We start from the raw sequence: 16237 nt of genomic DNA, 5'->3' as shown, positions 1-16237 counted from the left end.
ACACCACTTTCTGTAGACTTGTGGTGGGTTACATAAAATAGATAAAAACCCTGATAAAACCAATCAGAGGACAGAAAGGCCTGGAGGATCATTCTCCATGGGGTTGTGATGGGTCGGACACGACTTCACAACTAACAACAACAACAAAATCAATCAACTCCCCTTAAAACAAACATAAGGCAGCATAAACCCCATCTACCCTTCCCCACCCACAGCCAATTGCTATAGGGTGGGTTCTCATGATGTTACAGTGTTGCTCAGAGGAGGAGCACCAGTTGTTCCTAACCCTGACCTCAACTGAAGACCTGGCAGAAGAGCTCTGTTTTGCAGGCGCTGCAGAACTTAGGCAGTTCCAGCAGGGCCCTCAGTTCTTCCAGGAGCTCATTCCACAAGGTCAGGGCCAAGACCGAGAAAGCCCTGGACCGGGTTGATACCAGGTATGCTTCTATGGGGCCAGAGACCATGAGCAGATTAGCACCTGCAGAGTAGAGAGCCCTGTGGGGGGCATAAGTGGTCCTTCAGATAGGCAGAGCCCAAACCACAGATAGCCTTAAAGGTAAATACCAGAACCTTGAATCTAATCTGGGCTACAACTGGCAGCTAATGCAGCTGCCTCAGCACAGGCTGGATATGGGCTCTCCAAGATGTGCCTGTGAGGAGCCTAGCAGCTGCATTGTGCAACAGCTGCAATTTCCAGGTCAAGGACAAGGGAAGGCCCACATATAGTGAGTTACAGAAGTCTAATCTAGAGGTGACCATTGCATGGATCACTGTAGCCAGACAGTCCAAGCACAGGTAGGGTGCTAGTAGCCTCACCTGGCAAAGATGGTAGAATGCCGTACAGGCTACACCTGTGACCTGGGCCTCCATTGAGAAGGAGACATCCAGAATCACACCCAGATTCCTGGCTGAAGGACCAGTGTTAAGCTGCACCCCCAGCCTCGGTGGGTAAGTGTGCTTCCTGTCCTGCAGCCTTTTTGCCCAGCCACAGGACTTGGATGGGTTGAGTTTCAGGTGACGCTACATGATAAAATTCCTTTTTATATGTTATAAATCTATTGCCCATCACCCTAATTGTTGCCACTGGGTTTTTATATGATGGAAAAGGGGCGACAAACCCCTCTTTATCCTCTTTCTTCTCCTCATGCATAATTCCATGAATGTTAATAGTTGTTTTCCCAGCCACTGTTTCCTAAACTGAAAATTCCTAGACTTTTTAGCCTCTCTTTGTAGGATTGGTGTTCTCACCCCTTAATAATCTTTTTTTGTACTTTTTCCAACTTTTAAATGAATGGTGACCAAACTTTGCATAGTATTTCAACTGAGACAACCTTATGTGCATATAATGAAATTTCAATATTAGCCATTTCATTTTCCTTTCATCTAGATTCCCCTGGGAGGTCTAGAAGACAGGTACTGTGGCCAAAATCTCCTCCAAAGTTACAGCACAACACTTGACTCAGAGAGTTCCTGCCTGAAGGTTTATATGCATAATGTGTATATTTTTGTGATTATGAATGAAAAGTAGAATCCCAGCATTTTTAACTAGATTGGTATACTTTTCCTAATGTCTCAATGTAAAGGCTAGCCTATTAGATTATTGACCAGATTGTATGACTGTAATGTACTCCACATGAGGCTGTCTGAATATCATCCAATCTGATTGTGTCAGCTAAGAAAGGGTAATATGCAAAATTCAAGAAGCAAAACAGTCTACCAACCATTATTGAATGCTTAAATAAATCATGGGATTATGTGGTTATGTCTAAAATTACAATTTATGTCCATCTGGAAGACAAAGGTTGGGTGTATATTACCAGAAATTGTATATGGTTATTGAGTTTTCTGATGGAGAATTATGAATGGATATTAATTTTAGAAATCCCTTCTGTTTATTATATATTGAAAATGATAATTTTTGTACATGGTCTGTAAGTCCATATGTTAGAATTTAACTCAATAAAGACATTTCCATTGGTTAGAATATGGAGGGCCAATTACTAACAGTCGCAGACCATTAGAAGGCCATTAGTTGTTGAGCAAAACTCATGGATATTACCAAATGACACACATTCAACAAAGACGGTAGAGTGAAACCTAAAGGTAAAGGTAAAGGTATCCCCTGTGCAAGCACCGAGTCATGTCTGACCCTTGGGGTGACGCCCTCCAGCGTTTTCATGGCAGACTCAATACGGGGTGGTTTGCCAGTGCCTTCCCCAGTCATTACCGTTTACCCCCCAGCAAGCAAGCTGGGTACTCATTTTACCGACCTCGGAAGGATGGAAGGCTGAGTCAACCTTGAGCCGGCTGCTGGGATTGAACTCCCAGCCTCATGGGCAAAGCTTTCAGACGGCTGCCTTATCACTCTGCGCCACAAGAGGTAGATATCACCAATTCAAGCAACTTTTGCTGTAGTGTAAGATTTGCCATGAATGGACTTTTAAATATTGCCTAGCTAACTAATTCTGAAGATACATGGTGTTATGTATGACATCTGGCTTCTTACATTCTTGATCATCAGAACACATATAGGGAATACATGGCTTGATAGTAGCAGGGATTTAGGAGTTCTGGGAAACAATAAGTTGAATATGAGACAACAATATGAGCAATATGGCAGCTAAGAAGGCTAATACATTATTAGGCTGCACTGCTAGGAACATAGAATCTAGAGCTATAATACCACTCTATTCCACCTTGGTTAGACCTCAGTTAGAATATTGTGTTTAGTTCTGGGTACTGACAAGTTGAAATGTTTCCGAGAAGGGTAACTAGGATGGCTGAGAGTTTGGGATCCATGCCTTACAAGGAGAGACTTGAGAGACTTTTGTATGTGTAGCTTGGGGAAGAGGACAAGGGTGATATGATAGCTGTGTTTAATTATGTAAAAGGTAGGCATGTTGAAGAGGGGGCCAACTTGTTTACTGAGGCTTTAGAGATAAAGACTAGGAGCAATGGGTTCAAAGTATAGGAAAGGAGTTTCTACTTAAATATTAGAAAGCATTTTCTGATAGTAAAGGCTGTTCATAGATATAATATGCTGCCTCAGAGGATCATGGAGTCTTCTTCATTTAAAGTTTTTAGGAGGAAATTGGATAAACACCTGTCAAGAGTGTGTGTTTTAAAATACCCAAGCAGTTGGGGGGCTGGGCTGGATGGCTCTCTGTAGTGTCTTCCAGCTTTGTATGATTATGATAATGATGTCACCAGAGGTTTGGCGGTGGGCAGCGCTGTCAGGTCTTGACCAATTTAGGGCAACCCTGTGGGATTAGACAAACAGAGAGGTTTGCTATGGTTGGCCACTCTATAGAGCTCCTGGCCTTACTTGGTGGTCTCCCATCCAGTTACTCACCAGATATGATCCTGCTTAGATTCTAGGAGCTGAGAACATTACAAAATCTTCCTTATTTGAGCTAATCAGAAAGGAAGCAAAACATTCTTTCTTACCCAATTACATTCACTGGCTCACCCATTCTTAAGTAGCAGCCTATGCAGCTATGAGAAAAGAGGGCAACTGAATATTTGGGATGTTTGGGAACACTGCAGCATAAAATCTTAGTAGGAAAAAGATTCAATAGATATCTATTGACATTAATTCAACATATGGAGGTTTCTATATGTGATGCTAATTAGATCAGATCTATTTGTTGTTGTTGTTTCTTTAGCTAGAGAAATTATCACCAACTTGGTCCTTCATGAAAGTGGTTCTTCTTCTTCTTCTTCTTCTTCTTCTTCTTCTTCTTCTTCTTCTTCTTCTTCTTCTTCTTCTTCTTCTTCTTCTTCTTCTTCTTCTTCTTCTTCTTCTTCTTCTTCTTCTTCTTCTTCTTCTTCTTCTTCTTCCCCTCCACCCCTAAACTTGAGATAAGAAATTGTGCATTTGGTAATATCCAGAACAGCTGTAGAAGAGATGGAAGAGATTTTGATAACAATTTTATGTACCAAAAAAAGGAGCTTGAGTGTCCACTGTGTGGAATATCGCAGAGAAACCAATCTGTTGTTTGGTAATCTTCTCAATCCTTCCAGCAAAGGAATGTTTAAGGGGGGAAAAATGAGGATTAAGAATCTAGTAGCAATTCATATTTCACAGACTGAACTGCCTTTAAACCATTTAAGCCATATGAGAAGTTAGACAAACTTAAACCCTTTTGTCTGCAAAGGCGACATCCAGCTACCCAATTGGTTTTCATTTGCATTATAGCTCTAGCAGATGTTGTGTTTTCACAGATTAGCTCATCACCAAAGTGAATACTTAAAAAAAAGAGTTCTGTTACATTCCAAATTATTGCAGGTTTCAAGAACAGACTGAAAGAAAACCAAGCTCTGCAAGACTTTATGAGGTTTCCAAAATAGCACAGGAAGGTTAATCCTGAATTTAAATTGCCAGGTACATTCAGTAGTGATCCCCCCCCCACCCGTAGCTGTTCATCTGAAAAACTTTTTTCCCCTTCTGTACTTAGTAGTTATCTGTTTTTAGGCCAAGCCCTGGACTCACAGAATATGGCTAAATAAACATATCTACACTTGAGACTTTGTAGAATAGTATTTACCTTAGCAGAAAAGCGAAGGGAATCAAGGGTAATGGGAATGGGGGAAAGTAAGCCCCCCCCCCTCCAACTGAAGTGGATAAACATCCTAGAGCTTGATGAGACAAGCCCCAGAACTACAATGCTCCCATTTGGGTTTTGTTGGCATTCTAACATTCTTTGTCAACCTCATTTTAATATATCACATGCCATTTTAATACCCCCTGCCCACAACTGATACAAAAACAGAAGTAAATTCAATGGCAGCCTTTCTATCACATTTCAATCATGTAGCTGGAAGAAAGACTGACCGCCACTTCCTGCCAATGCTGGAGAAACAGTAAAAACAATCTGAATGTTTGAAACACTTGAAAATAGGATTTGGGGGTCCTGTGGTTAATGTGGTGACTTCACAGAGTGACTCTTCTAGTTCAAACTGGAATTTATGCAGAATAGGTCCTCTAAATATAACAATAAACTAAACGTTAAGTTTTACACCTTTGTTTAAAAGTTGGTAGCCCTATGGGGCCACTAAAGTTGGGTAGCCAACACTGGCTTGGAAAATCTCTGGAGCTCTGGGGACAGCACTAGGGGAAGGCATACTCGGGAGAGCAGAGGGATCTCAGTGCAGTTGTCACGTCACAGAATCTACCCCACAAAGTGACTTTTGCCTCTAGGGGGATGGAATCGCTGAAGTCCAGATTATAGTTGCAATTCCAGGAGAACCACAGGCCCATCTGGAGGTTGTCAGCCCTACTTGACATAGTTTAGGGTCTCTGCATGGCTCGACTGAACATCCCGGAGGAGCTGTGGGAGCTTTCAGAATTCTGCAGGGCCTGCAAAATGGAGGTCTTCTGCCAGGTCTATGGCTGAGGCCATTGTGGCAAGGAAGAGCTGACTAGTTCCCCCCCCCCCCCCCAGTGTTAAGAGCATGCACTTACTTGGAGATCTGTGTTCCCTCCTTCCGCCCCTATATTAGTTTTCGGAGGGGTTTAGAAGGGTATAGTCCATGATGGTTCCAATTGTTGGAGTCTGTTGTGTATATTGATATGTCCAGTACAGTTTTAAATGGGGTTTTAATAGGGTTTTCATTTTGAACAAACTAACCCGCCACGAGTCAGATGTGAGAGGGGTGGGCAGTAAGTCCAATAATAATAATAAATAAATATTTTTTAAAAAACTGTCTTCATTAATACATGCCTTTCTCCCTAATGGAGACTTGAAGTGACTTACATACTTCTCCTTTTTTCCATTTTATCTTTGCAACAATACAGAACGGTATGTTGTGCTGGGAGTGCGGCCTGCCAAAGGTCACCCAACAGACTTTCACTGCAGAGCAGAGCAGTGAAAGGGTCCCAGATCGTAGTCTGGCACTCTAACCACTATATCACTCTGGTTTGCCCACAGTTTAATCTCTGATCATTTCATGCGATCACCCTGCGATTATAGAAGAAGGAATGCTTCCCGAATAACATTCAATATTTAAAATGTCTACTTTGGGTTAAAAGGAAGAAATGTCTTCAAATTTATTCAGAGTTTAGCTGACAATTTTTACAAAACATGTTTATTGTTTATGGATATTATGCCGACTTGTCCAAGTCAATTATCATTTCAATCTGGTCCTGTTGGCGGAATTTATGAAACAGCTTCCCTGTTTTCCCACATTTTAATTCTCTCACACATTTGACTGTGAATTTATTCTGGCTAGGCCGAAGATTGTGCTTTGGGGTAGGAGGAGAATAATGGAGCTGAAATGCTGTGGAGGAGAAAGAGAAAGAAAGAGAAAGAGAAAGAGAACAGATTTTTTTTGGGGGGAGACAAAACAGCAACTTGTTCTTCCCCTTACTTACTACAACATAGCATGGCGACAAATAGACTGGACAAACAGAGATAATAGTAATAGGAGTGGAGTTAAAGGAGGCAAATATAATAAATATACTGATGTTTGGCTACTTAAACAAAAGGGTGTGAATCAAAGTCTTTGCTGCCTAGCTTTTAAAGGCAGGTAAATCCCTGGTACAAAAGAAGCAAGAGCTAAAAAAAAACTGAAGGTTTAGTAACAGGTCCTTGTTTAATTCCTCAAATTCTGCAATTAAGGAATAGAAATATGGTTGCACTCATTGGGCCTGGCATCCCCAAAGTGACTGCAAATATAAGGAAGAGATTGCTAACTGTCTAGCTGTTGCATTGTTTAGAAAGGCAAGACAAATCATTGCTTTCCTCCCCTGGAATGCTGAGTGTGCTGAGAGGATCTGAGCTTCTGGGTTATGATCTGTGGTATAACATCTCATTGGCCTTCTCGCATAAAACCTCAGAAGAGTTCCCCCCTGGAACAAATAAGATCTGAGGGATCTGATATCAGCAAGCAGGCTGTGCTGAATTGAAATTCTAGTTATCTGATAGTTTTAGTTGTATGGTTTTACTATTTTATGATGTATATTTTAATGTAAACTGCCCCGAGCCAGAATTCGGGAGGGGCAGAAATATAAATCCAAATATAAATAAGTAAATATAAATAAATTAAGCCCCACCAGAAGGCAAAGATCCTGTTGGCAAAGCTACGACTTGTATGGCCCTTAACTTGTCATGTTTTCAGGAGAAAGAATCCAGTAGCATAAAACCCTGTGTCTTACCCTCAGGCTTAAAATCTAATCGAAAATTCACTATTGGAATGTCTACAGAAACAGCATTCTCTCTCTCTCCTTGGTGCGATGTCTCCCTTTTTGAGCTATATGTATGTATTCACTTCTGCTGTTTTCTCGAGTCCCTTTATTTATTTAAATATTTATGCATATACACACTTTTTAAATTCTGCCTCTACTGGAAGTTGCCGGAGGCAGCTTACAAAAGAATAATTTAAAACAAATTAAAGATATTAATGTAAATGAATTATTATAAACACAGCAGAGCATTAAAAATAGACCATAAAACTGACAGCTTAAAATAAGATTTCCCAGACTGAAATACTATTGAATCATCAAACCCTTAATTAAAGGCCTTGTCTCATGTCTTGTTCCACCCTGCTTGGATCTAAAATCTGAGTGAATGAGCCTGATGAGAGTTACAGCCAATAATTCTGGACATGCTGAATTGTAAACATGTTTGATTCTTGATATGTTGAACTTTGCTGTATTACAGTTTAGGCTGCATTCTACAAAATTATAAGCACCTCACTGATGGATGAGACCAGCAGACCCTTTAATCTAGCGGTCCCCAACCTTTCTAAGGTCAGGGACCGCCTCTGGAGTGAGGGAAGAGCCGACGGCCCGGGTGCTGCGAAAACGCGCACGCGCGACTGCCGCGCGTGCATGTTTTCGCCACCAGGTGGCGCTAACGCGCATGTGCGGCAACTGCGCGTGCGCGTTTTCGCCACTAGGGGCACTAACGCGCATGCGCGGTAACTGCACGCATGCACGTTTGCGTCACCGCCATGCCGGCCGCACGCCTGCCTCTTCCCTTCCTTCTTGCTGCCGGTGGGGGAAGGCAAGCGTGGCTGGCGGTGGCCCGGTACCGTGGCCTTTGTGGCCCGCCAACGGGCCGCAGACCGGGGGTTGATGACCCCTGCTTTAATCCACCCCCCTTCTCTCTTTCTCACTCTTTTTGTATCTGGAAAGCATCACATAGCAGGCCAAGGCCAATAGCCCTTGTTCAGAGTTGCCTCCTACTGCCCTCTATCCTAGGCTGCCTCTGAATGGGAAGGTGCCTACCTTTCTCAAATTTTCCCCATAGAAAAACCCCTGAAACATTCCAGAAATGGTGCAATCATGCAGAATATGGTTGAGAAGCATGGCTGTGTACATGCCCACCCAGGGCCCCTCTCCTTCCCACCCCCTCCAGGCCCATCATTGGCCATTTTGGGAGGTGGGTAGCTCAACATGACCATATATATACATATCACCCAATAAATATTTCACAAATTAAAAAAAAAATATTAAAAATCATTAAATCCCACCTAATCAGGAAACCCTTCTAGGGCCATCAAGAAACCCAAGGGATTCATGAACCCCTGGTTGAGAAAGCCTGCATTATGCTAGCAGCCTGTGATAGGTCTACCTTCCTTCCCCGTGCCTGATCCTGTTTGCAAGCCATCTAAGAACTGCCATTAAATAAATTGTGTGAAGAACTTTCTCTTCCTGTCCAAAATCTATTGCCCATCAATTTAATTGGGTATGCTCAAAGTGAGATGCAGAAAAGATCATCTGTCTTTGCTTTTATCGTGCCATACATAATTGCCTTGCAGGGTGGGAATTCCGGGATAAAAAAATATGCATACACGTATTGGCGTAAAAAGGCCACAACTTTATTCACCGCAGCCCAGCATGAGTTAGCATGACAGAGGATTAGGAGCCGAAGCAGTCAGCCAACTGCCTTATTTTTCCCTGGCAAGGGTTTGCACCCCTCCTGCTTATTTCCCCTCCGGGAATGCGGGTTCCCCAGCCATTGCCTTACCTATCTGGAAAGTGTCTCACCCTGGACACTAGAGGAAGTGTCTTCTGGGCCCATCCAGGGCCACTTGGCTCTGCGAAATTCCATGCACAGCCCAGCCAGGATTGTCACCCGCTCACCACTTGCCACCTCTTTAAAGAGGTCCCGTTCCTGGGGAGTAGGCCACGCAGGGCGTACTCCCCCACAAACCGGCTCCATCCTCTGCTGACCTGAAAATTGTGACAAAACACAACTTGGGCAATGTAAACCAAATAACTCCAATGCCAATGCTCTGTTGCCTTCCCCAGCCACGTCCCCACCCAACGGGAGAAGAACAAAAAAGGGAGGGTGGGGATCCCGTCCGCATCCCAGCCGAAGAGGGCTCTCCCAGCACGAGGCACTCTCCTGCGCTTCCCCCTCTTTGGCCAATCATGGAACACCACACTGCAGCAAGTAGTGGGTGTGCTCCCAGCCTCCCACTCCCGTTCATTTCTCCCGCCCGCCCCACCCGCCACAGTAATGCCGGCCTCAGCTCAAGCTGAGCCGCAAATTATAGACTTTTGATTTGTTCCCCCTTAATAATATTTTCTTTCTAAATTAAAAAGGTTCAAATGTCTAAACCCTTATTTGGTGCTACGACCTCTTGTTCAATGTGGATGACACATTTTTGCCCTGAGAAAGAAATAATAAATCAACTTTAATAAAATGTATCAAAAGAATAGTTGAAACATAAATTGTGTTAGAATAAAATATGATTATGTAAGAACTAGTTTCAGTCCTTGCTCTTTGGTTTTGGTAGTTAGATTGTTCTGACAAATTGGTGTTTTATATTTCGAAATATTGCTGCTTTAAAAATAAGTATTAATTTTAAAAAATCAAAGGTATTATTTCTTTGTAAGGAAAGACAACCCTTTTCCTCCCAACCTTTCTGGGATCTATTCTAGATGGTGGCGGGGTGTGTGTGTGTGCTGTTGTTTTCTTTTGCTCCCTTCTCCATTCTGCAATATAAAATACTTCCTCAGATTAGGAAACTAAAACTTTACTCAGTGTTCCAGATGTGACAGTTACACTACAGATTTATCTAAAGGCATTATGATATTTATTCCTTATCCTAGCTCCTAGTATGACTTTTCTGTTTGTGTGAATGAATGGAGATCTTGAACCTGTCTGTTGTTACGGTGCTAGACTCTCTCATTCAATTTCCCAGCAAATGGGAAATTGACAGGTAAATGGGAATGACAGGAATGTCATTCATTCAGAACTGTTAGCCAGACTTTCTGCCCAATCATGTTGATTGGTGTTTCTTTGTAAAACACATCTGCTTTCTGCCAATCACTGCCCTGTTACACTGGGATTGCTTCTTTATAAGGGTGTGTTCTAGACTGAGGTAAACTACCTTGTTCTATGGTCTGTCTCTGCATCCCACTAGAAGAAGAAGAAGAGTTGGTTCTTATATGCCGCTTTTCCCTACACGAAGGAGGCTCAACGCAGCTTACAGTAGCCTTCCCATTCCTCTCCCCACAACAGACACCCTGAGAGATGGGTGAGGCTGAGAGAGCCCTGATATCACTGCTCGGTCAGAACAGTTTTATGAGTCCCGTGGAGACCCCAAGGTCTCCCAGCTGGCTGCATGTGGGGGAGCGCAGAATCGAACCTGGCATGCCAGATTAGAAGTCCGCCCCCCTAACCACTACACCAAACTGGCTCTCTACACCAAACTAAGTAGGATCAGGGCTTTTTTTGCATCCCTGTAAGGCAGGCCAAACAGGGGTAGTTCTCAAGAAAGCAGGTGTCATAAACTGCCCTCTGTTGGGATAATCTCAGGACGAAATAAGGGGCGTTCTCAAGCCAGCTGTGGGGAGGGGGGGGGCTGGGTTGCTTGGCACTACCGAATCAGCTTCTGGGTATGTGAGCTCCTGCTACTGCACTCAAGTTGGCTGCTGGGGAATAAACACCTGCTTCCACTCTTGGTAGCTGCTAGGCAGGGGTTTTTCCCCAGAAGTGACATTGTGACATAGCTGACGACATCACTACCCATTTCTCAGCTCATTCCCATATACATTTAGGAGAACACTGAAAACAAAGCATCAGGTCAGATCTTACATGTGAAAGAACTGCTGATACACAATCTGAGATTGGTCCAAAATGTGCATGGCATTTCACAGCTCTGCATATGGGCGGAGACGTCTGTTTTTAAAAGAAAGTCCAAGTATTCATGTGACTGGAGTCACTCTGGCTTGGATACAAGAAGTCAGCTGATATGGACAAAAGTGTTAAAAGGAACAGAATACAGTGAGGAAAGGCATGATGGGGATAGGGCTTAGCTCTTTTTACCCACAAGCTCTTTTTTGCTTTAAGGGTGGGGGCAGTTCCACAGAGAATATTGCTGACGCCAGAATGTTAATCCACCATTAAATCTGGAATGCAATGCAGTATTCTAGACTAGTTCTTACCGATCAAAGTACTGGAGAGGATCACAGAATGGGTAAACATGACAATCCGAACTGTTGGGTCAACTATATCCACAAAACATTTCCGATCCTGTCTGTATTCACTTTGGAATTAGCATTCCAAACATTCTTGCAATGTTGTTGATTCTGGTGTAATTAAAGAGTCCTGGAGTTTTATGACTACTTGGACTCAGGGATGGAATGTATTACTCATTGATAGGATGTTTCTGATAGGGGAGGTTTACACTGGGCAACCCGGCAACAGACTCAGATTCCAACCTGTTCACATGAACAGACACATGAAAATATCGCCGAGCAGCTATAGATTCAGATGGCAAAAGATAAATTTTCCTTGTTATTCTTCTTTTTACACTTTAAACGGAATATGAACAATTTAACATCTGCATTATATCTGTGCTTCATTTTTGTAACCAATAATGATCTCATCCTTTGGTTTTCTTGGTACCTTCCCATCATCATAGAGTTTTAATAGGCCTGAGGTCACTGAGTAATCACATCTGGATGGCTGAATGTCTAGAGCGGTGTGTGGGGTGGGGTGGAGAATAAAAGGATCAGTCCAGAACTCTACAAATCAAATGTAATGGTACATGAAGTTGTTCCTGGGTGGAAGAAGCCTATTTGTTCCAGATGTTATGCAAATATGCTATTTATCAGCACCTACCAGTTCTGAAAAGAATCAGGATGCAAAAATTACCAACTTCTAAAAACCAAGGTGAACTGTTAGTGGAGTGTGCGTGCGTGTGAATACGACATCAATTTTGACCTTTTTGCATTTAAGGGATTTTTTGCACACAACTTGCATGTATGCAAATACAAAGATCTTTTCCTGGTACATTCTGGGATAAGTGGTGAGTGGGTCTGTGTCATTTCAAAGGGGATAAAACACCTTCAGAAACCCCTCCTTGATGAGGTTCGCCTGGCACATCTTTTTGAAGTTATGCACCAGGTGAAGATCTTGTCCTTCCATGTCAGTTCTAGTTAACTTAGTGTTGGTTTATTTTGAGTATTATGAGTGCCCTTTAGATTGCATTTCTTTAGCAGCATCTAAGTCTGCTGCCGCTCCGTCATTGGTGTTTGTGATATTGATGCTGTGTGTTTTAGTACTTTTATTCATGGTCCAGTTGTTTCAGCTGCAGAGGGAACATTTGAACACTGGGAAATTGTGGCAGCTATAATTTAAGCAAGTCAACAAATGATTGAATTTCATGCTTTCTCAGATTGACCCTACTGAGGACCAATCTTCTGGCTTCCTTGTGCTTTTTCAGACAATGACTGTAAATAAATAATCTAATCAGACAAACACATTTTCTTACCTTTCCAGCAATCCTAAAGGAAAACACTTGAAAGACTTCCAGGTTTTAAATTATTTAATGCTATTAAAATCTACTGCAATTTTGCATTTAATCTTTAGCATATCCAAGATCATGCCTGTGGAAAACTCTGCACAAGCAGGATTTTTTTAAAAAAACAACCCAATCCCGAAAACAAACTCTTCACCTTGCACTTTCAGCTAGTTGTTAGTTAAACATTCAAAAACTTACCAAAATATCTCCCATTATGATAAAGTGAGGTCTAATGCCTCATATTTAAACAGCACTGCTTGTCTAGTGGTCCTTTGGGTATCTTGTGTATTGGTCACTAATGGGGAGTGCAAGAAAGCAGGCTAAGTATAGATAGGAGTAGAAGCTTTAAATCCACAGACATGGTGATGCTGTTCGATGAAATAGTTTATGAATAGGAAATCAGAATCACATGTAAAAGGAAATAAAGTATTTTGAAGTCTGCCTGTAAATTGTACTTTCTTTGTCTTGGTATAACATACTGTTATTTCCTTAGTCTAGAAAAATTCGTGTTGAGATTTTTGCAGTGGCTTCAAGCAAACGGTCCCCCAGGAAATAGTTAGGCTGGACGAGCTCCATCTATATATGTTTCTATTCTGGCTTCAGGAAGAGAGGGAGGGAGGGAAACGGAGAGCAGAACTTCCTGTGGGGCTCTTTAAAATGGGAAACATTTGTGATTGGACAGAATATATCTACCCCTGTGCAATCTAGAACAGCTGAGTTCTTTTGAGGAGGCTTGTAAAAAAAAATCACCAAACCTATTACTAATAAGAATTACATCCTTTGTGATAATTAATGGTTCCATGTTAGCACTGAGTACTGAAATCAAACTTAGAATGGTAAAGTGGCTTCTTGAAACCTCAGGGAAACATGGTTGTCATGGTCTACTTAGCCCCAGTCTAGGGACTCCCCTATGGATGGTCCACTAGGGATATCCCTCCCTTGTTCCTCATCAGCCATAAATATTTATTCCTTTCTTTTTACCCAGCTGAGTCCCTCCAACAAAACCCCTAAATATCTATGTCCGCAATCTGTTTCATTAATACTGTCCCCTTCCCTTAAAGCTATTTAGGCTCTCTCCAGTCTATGCAAGTCTTGCCTGCCTTCAGTGTGGTCTCTGCTGCCCAGCTGCTTTAATTGTCATCCAACTGAGCCGGCAACATCTTACGCAACATCAGCAACTGTTCCTCTCAGCTCCAAGCACACTTGGTCTGCATCAGTTTTCAAGGCTACTGTTGCTTTTGCTGCCTCGGGGCTCCAGCACCCCTCCTCCATATTAGTCTTTGCTGCTGTTTCCTTCTTCCTCCAACTTCCCTTTGCCTCCCCCAGTCACCTCTTTAAATTTCCCAGCCTCGTCCCCACTCTTTCATTGTCACTGGTATGTTTCTTCTGGCCCAGTAGTGAGGCACTCCACATACTGGTCAGGGCTCGCAGGACAGGCCACCAGGCACAATGGCTTATTTAATATCTTTATTTAGAACATTGTCAACCTGCAGGCTTCCCAACATTTCTTTTTGTGTAGGGCTTGTTTCTTGATATGCACCTGTACTCCTGCATGTTGATCAAGTCACTCAAACTGTTTTTTTGATACTACCACCTACGTAGCTAGGGAAGTGGAAGGAAAAGAATCATTTTGTTTTCCATGGTTGATGGCCTCGTTTTGTGACTTAACTAGTTTCCGTGTCACGTTTCAACTGTTTGCTTCATTTTCACCTCCAATTTTCATTTTATAGATTTCCCATCACTAAAATGGGAATATTTCAGTTCAGCAGAACTTTTAATAAATAGAATTGGATGAGGCCCTCAGTAATGAAACTAAAGTTCCGAACATTTCTTCCACCTAGGTCCTAGAGATTTTGTTCTGGGGCAACTGGAAAAAAAAAATAACGTCTATTGTTATCACTCCATGTTTTTGAGGGCAAGTTGTAAGGAATCCCCTGGGAATTCAGATACGTTGGGAAGGAATTTTCTGCTAGGAGATTTCTGTAAGCCTTCAGGAAGGTAGGCTCAGGAGGGATCCATTGAAAAAAACTATTAGAGGTTTGCCTTTTATCAGTCCTGTGCTTTATCATTCTTTCCACAAACGTGGGGTTACTGATCACTGCAGGGATAAGTTCTCCCAGAGGAAAAAACAGAGGGTCAACTTTATGGCAACACATGCCTGCGGAGCACCTCCCCCATCCTTCCCAAACATCACCTCCCAAATCTCTGGGGGTTTCCCAAACTAGAATTGGCAAGCCTACACCCAAGTCATTGGCAATGCAAAACAGACCTAGGAACGTTCTCTGCAAAATTTCAGAAATGTGCAATGCTTTCCAATGAAATCACTGTCAAAAGGAAATGTGTGATACACTTACATACTGAAATTTAAGTGCTGCATCAAAGTGAAACTAACTCACAGACATAAACTAATTTCAAACGCAGACCCCCAGATTCCTGCTAAAGTTCACTCCAAAGAGAGAACTCACCCAGGGCAGAGACAGGGCAAGACCTATTAGATTTCAAATTGTCATTGTTCCCTCCCACAAATTGCTCTAATTGGAATAGGAAGCAAAGGAGTCACCAGTTAGCAGATTTCACTGGACTCTGTGTGTCTCAGAGCTCAGAGCTGCCAATCATAATGTCTTTCGCTTGACCTTCCCTCTCCTCTCTTGGAAGCCACTTTCCATATATGGAAGAAAAGGCTCTCGGAGATGACAGACAAAGCATAGAAAGAGGTGGCGCAAATGAACTATTCCAACCATCAGAAAAAACTTAAATCTACTTTAAATGGCTTTGCTTTCATCCATTAGAAAGGTCCTGTTTCGTTTAGAAGTCCCTCAAATGTGATTGGGGTGATCTATTTGGGGGTTTGATTCATTCTGACACAGGTATTCATCCATATAACGGTACACAGAGAATGTGGGTTCCCCCCTCCCATATTTGGATGACATGTTAAGAATGCACATGTGGAAACTGAAAATGCAGGTAAAATGAAAAAGAACTCAGCAAACTGAGAGCTGTTTGAAAATTCACATTCCAAAACTCTTTGCAAAAAATTGTGAATAAAAAGAAAAAAAATGGATGATGCTTGTTTACCAGAAGAATTGATGCATCCCAGTCAGGTGATCTGGAGGAGAATTTCAAAAGCATTTCTGGTCCTAATATTTAGATGAGACCCACAAATTTACTGAAAGTTAACAAAATGAGAGAGAGAGAGCGAGAGAGAGAGAGAGAGGGGAGTCTCAAAGGCCGAGAGGGAGGGTGGTCATATGGAAGTGGGACAATTCCTGCTTTCACATGTCATGGATAGGTCCCTAATTTGGCCTGGGCTAAGGGAATGTGGGAGAATCCATGGTCCCTTAGCCTACTGTGAGGGCCAACAGGGCCTGTCCTGTGGCAGGTCCATGTGGAGAGGCCAAGAGGGGCAGGAAATGCACTGTGGGACAGACGGGGGCATTGATTTATATTTTGCAGATCTGGGGCACTGTTTTTTATT

This window comes from Paroedura picta, chromosome 2 (genome assembly GCF_049243985.1).
Source record: "Paroedura picta isolate Pp20150507F chromosome 2, Ppicta_v3.0, whole genome shotgun sequence".
Classification (NCBI taxonomy): domain Eukaryota; kingdom Metazoa; phylum Chordata; class Lepidosauria; order Squamata; family Gekkonidae; genus Paroedura; species Paroedura picta.
This window is presented reverse-complemented; position numbering follows the sequence as displayed.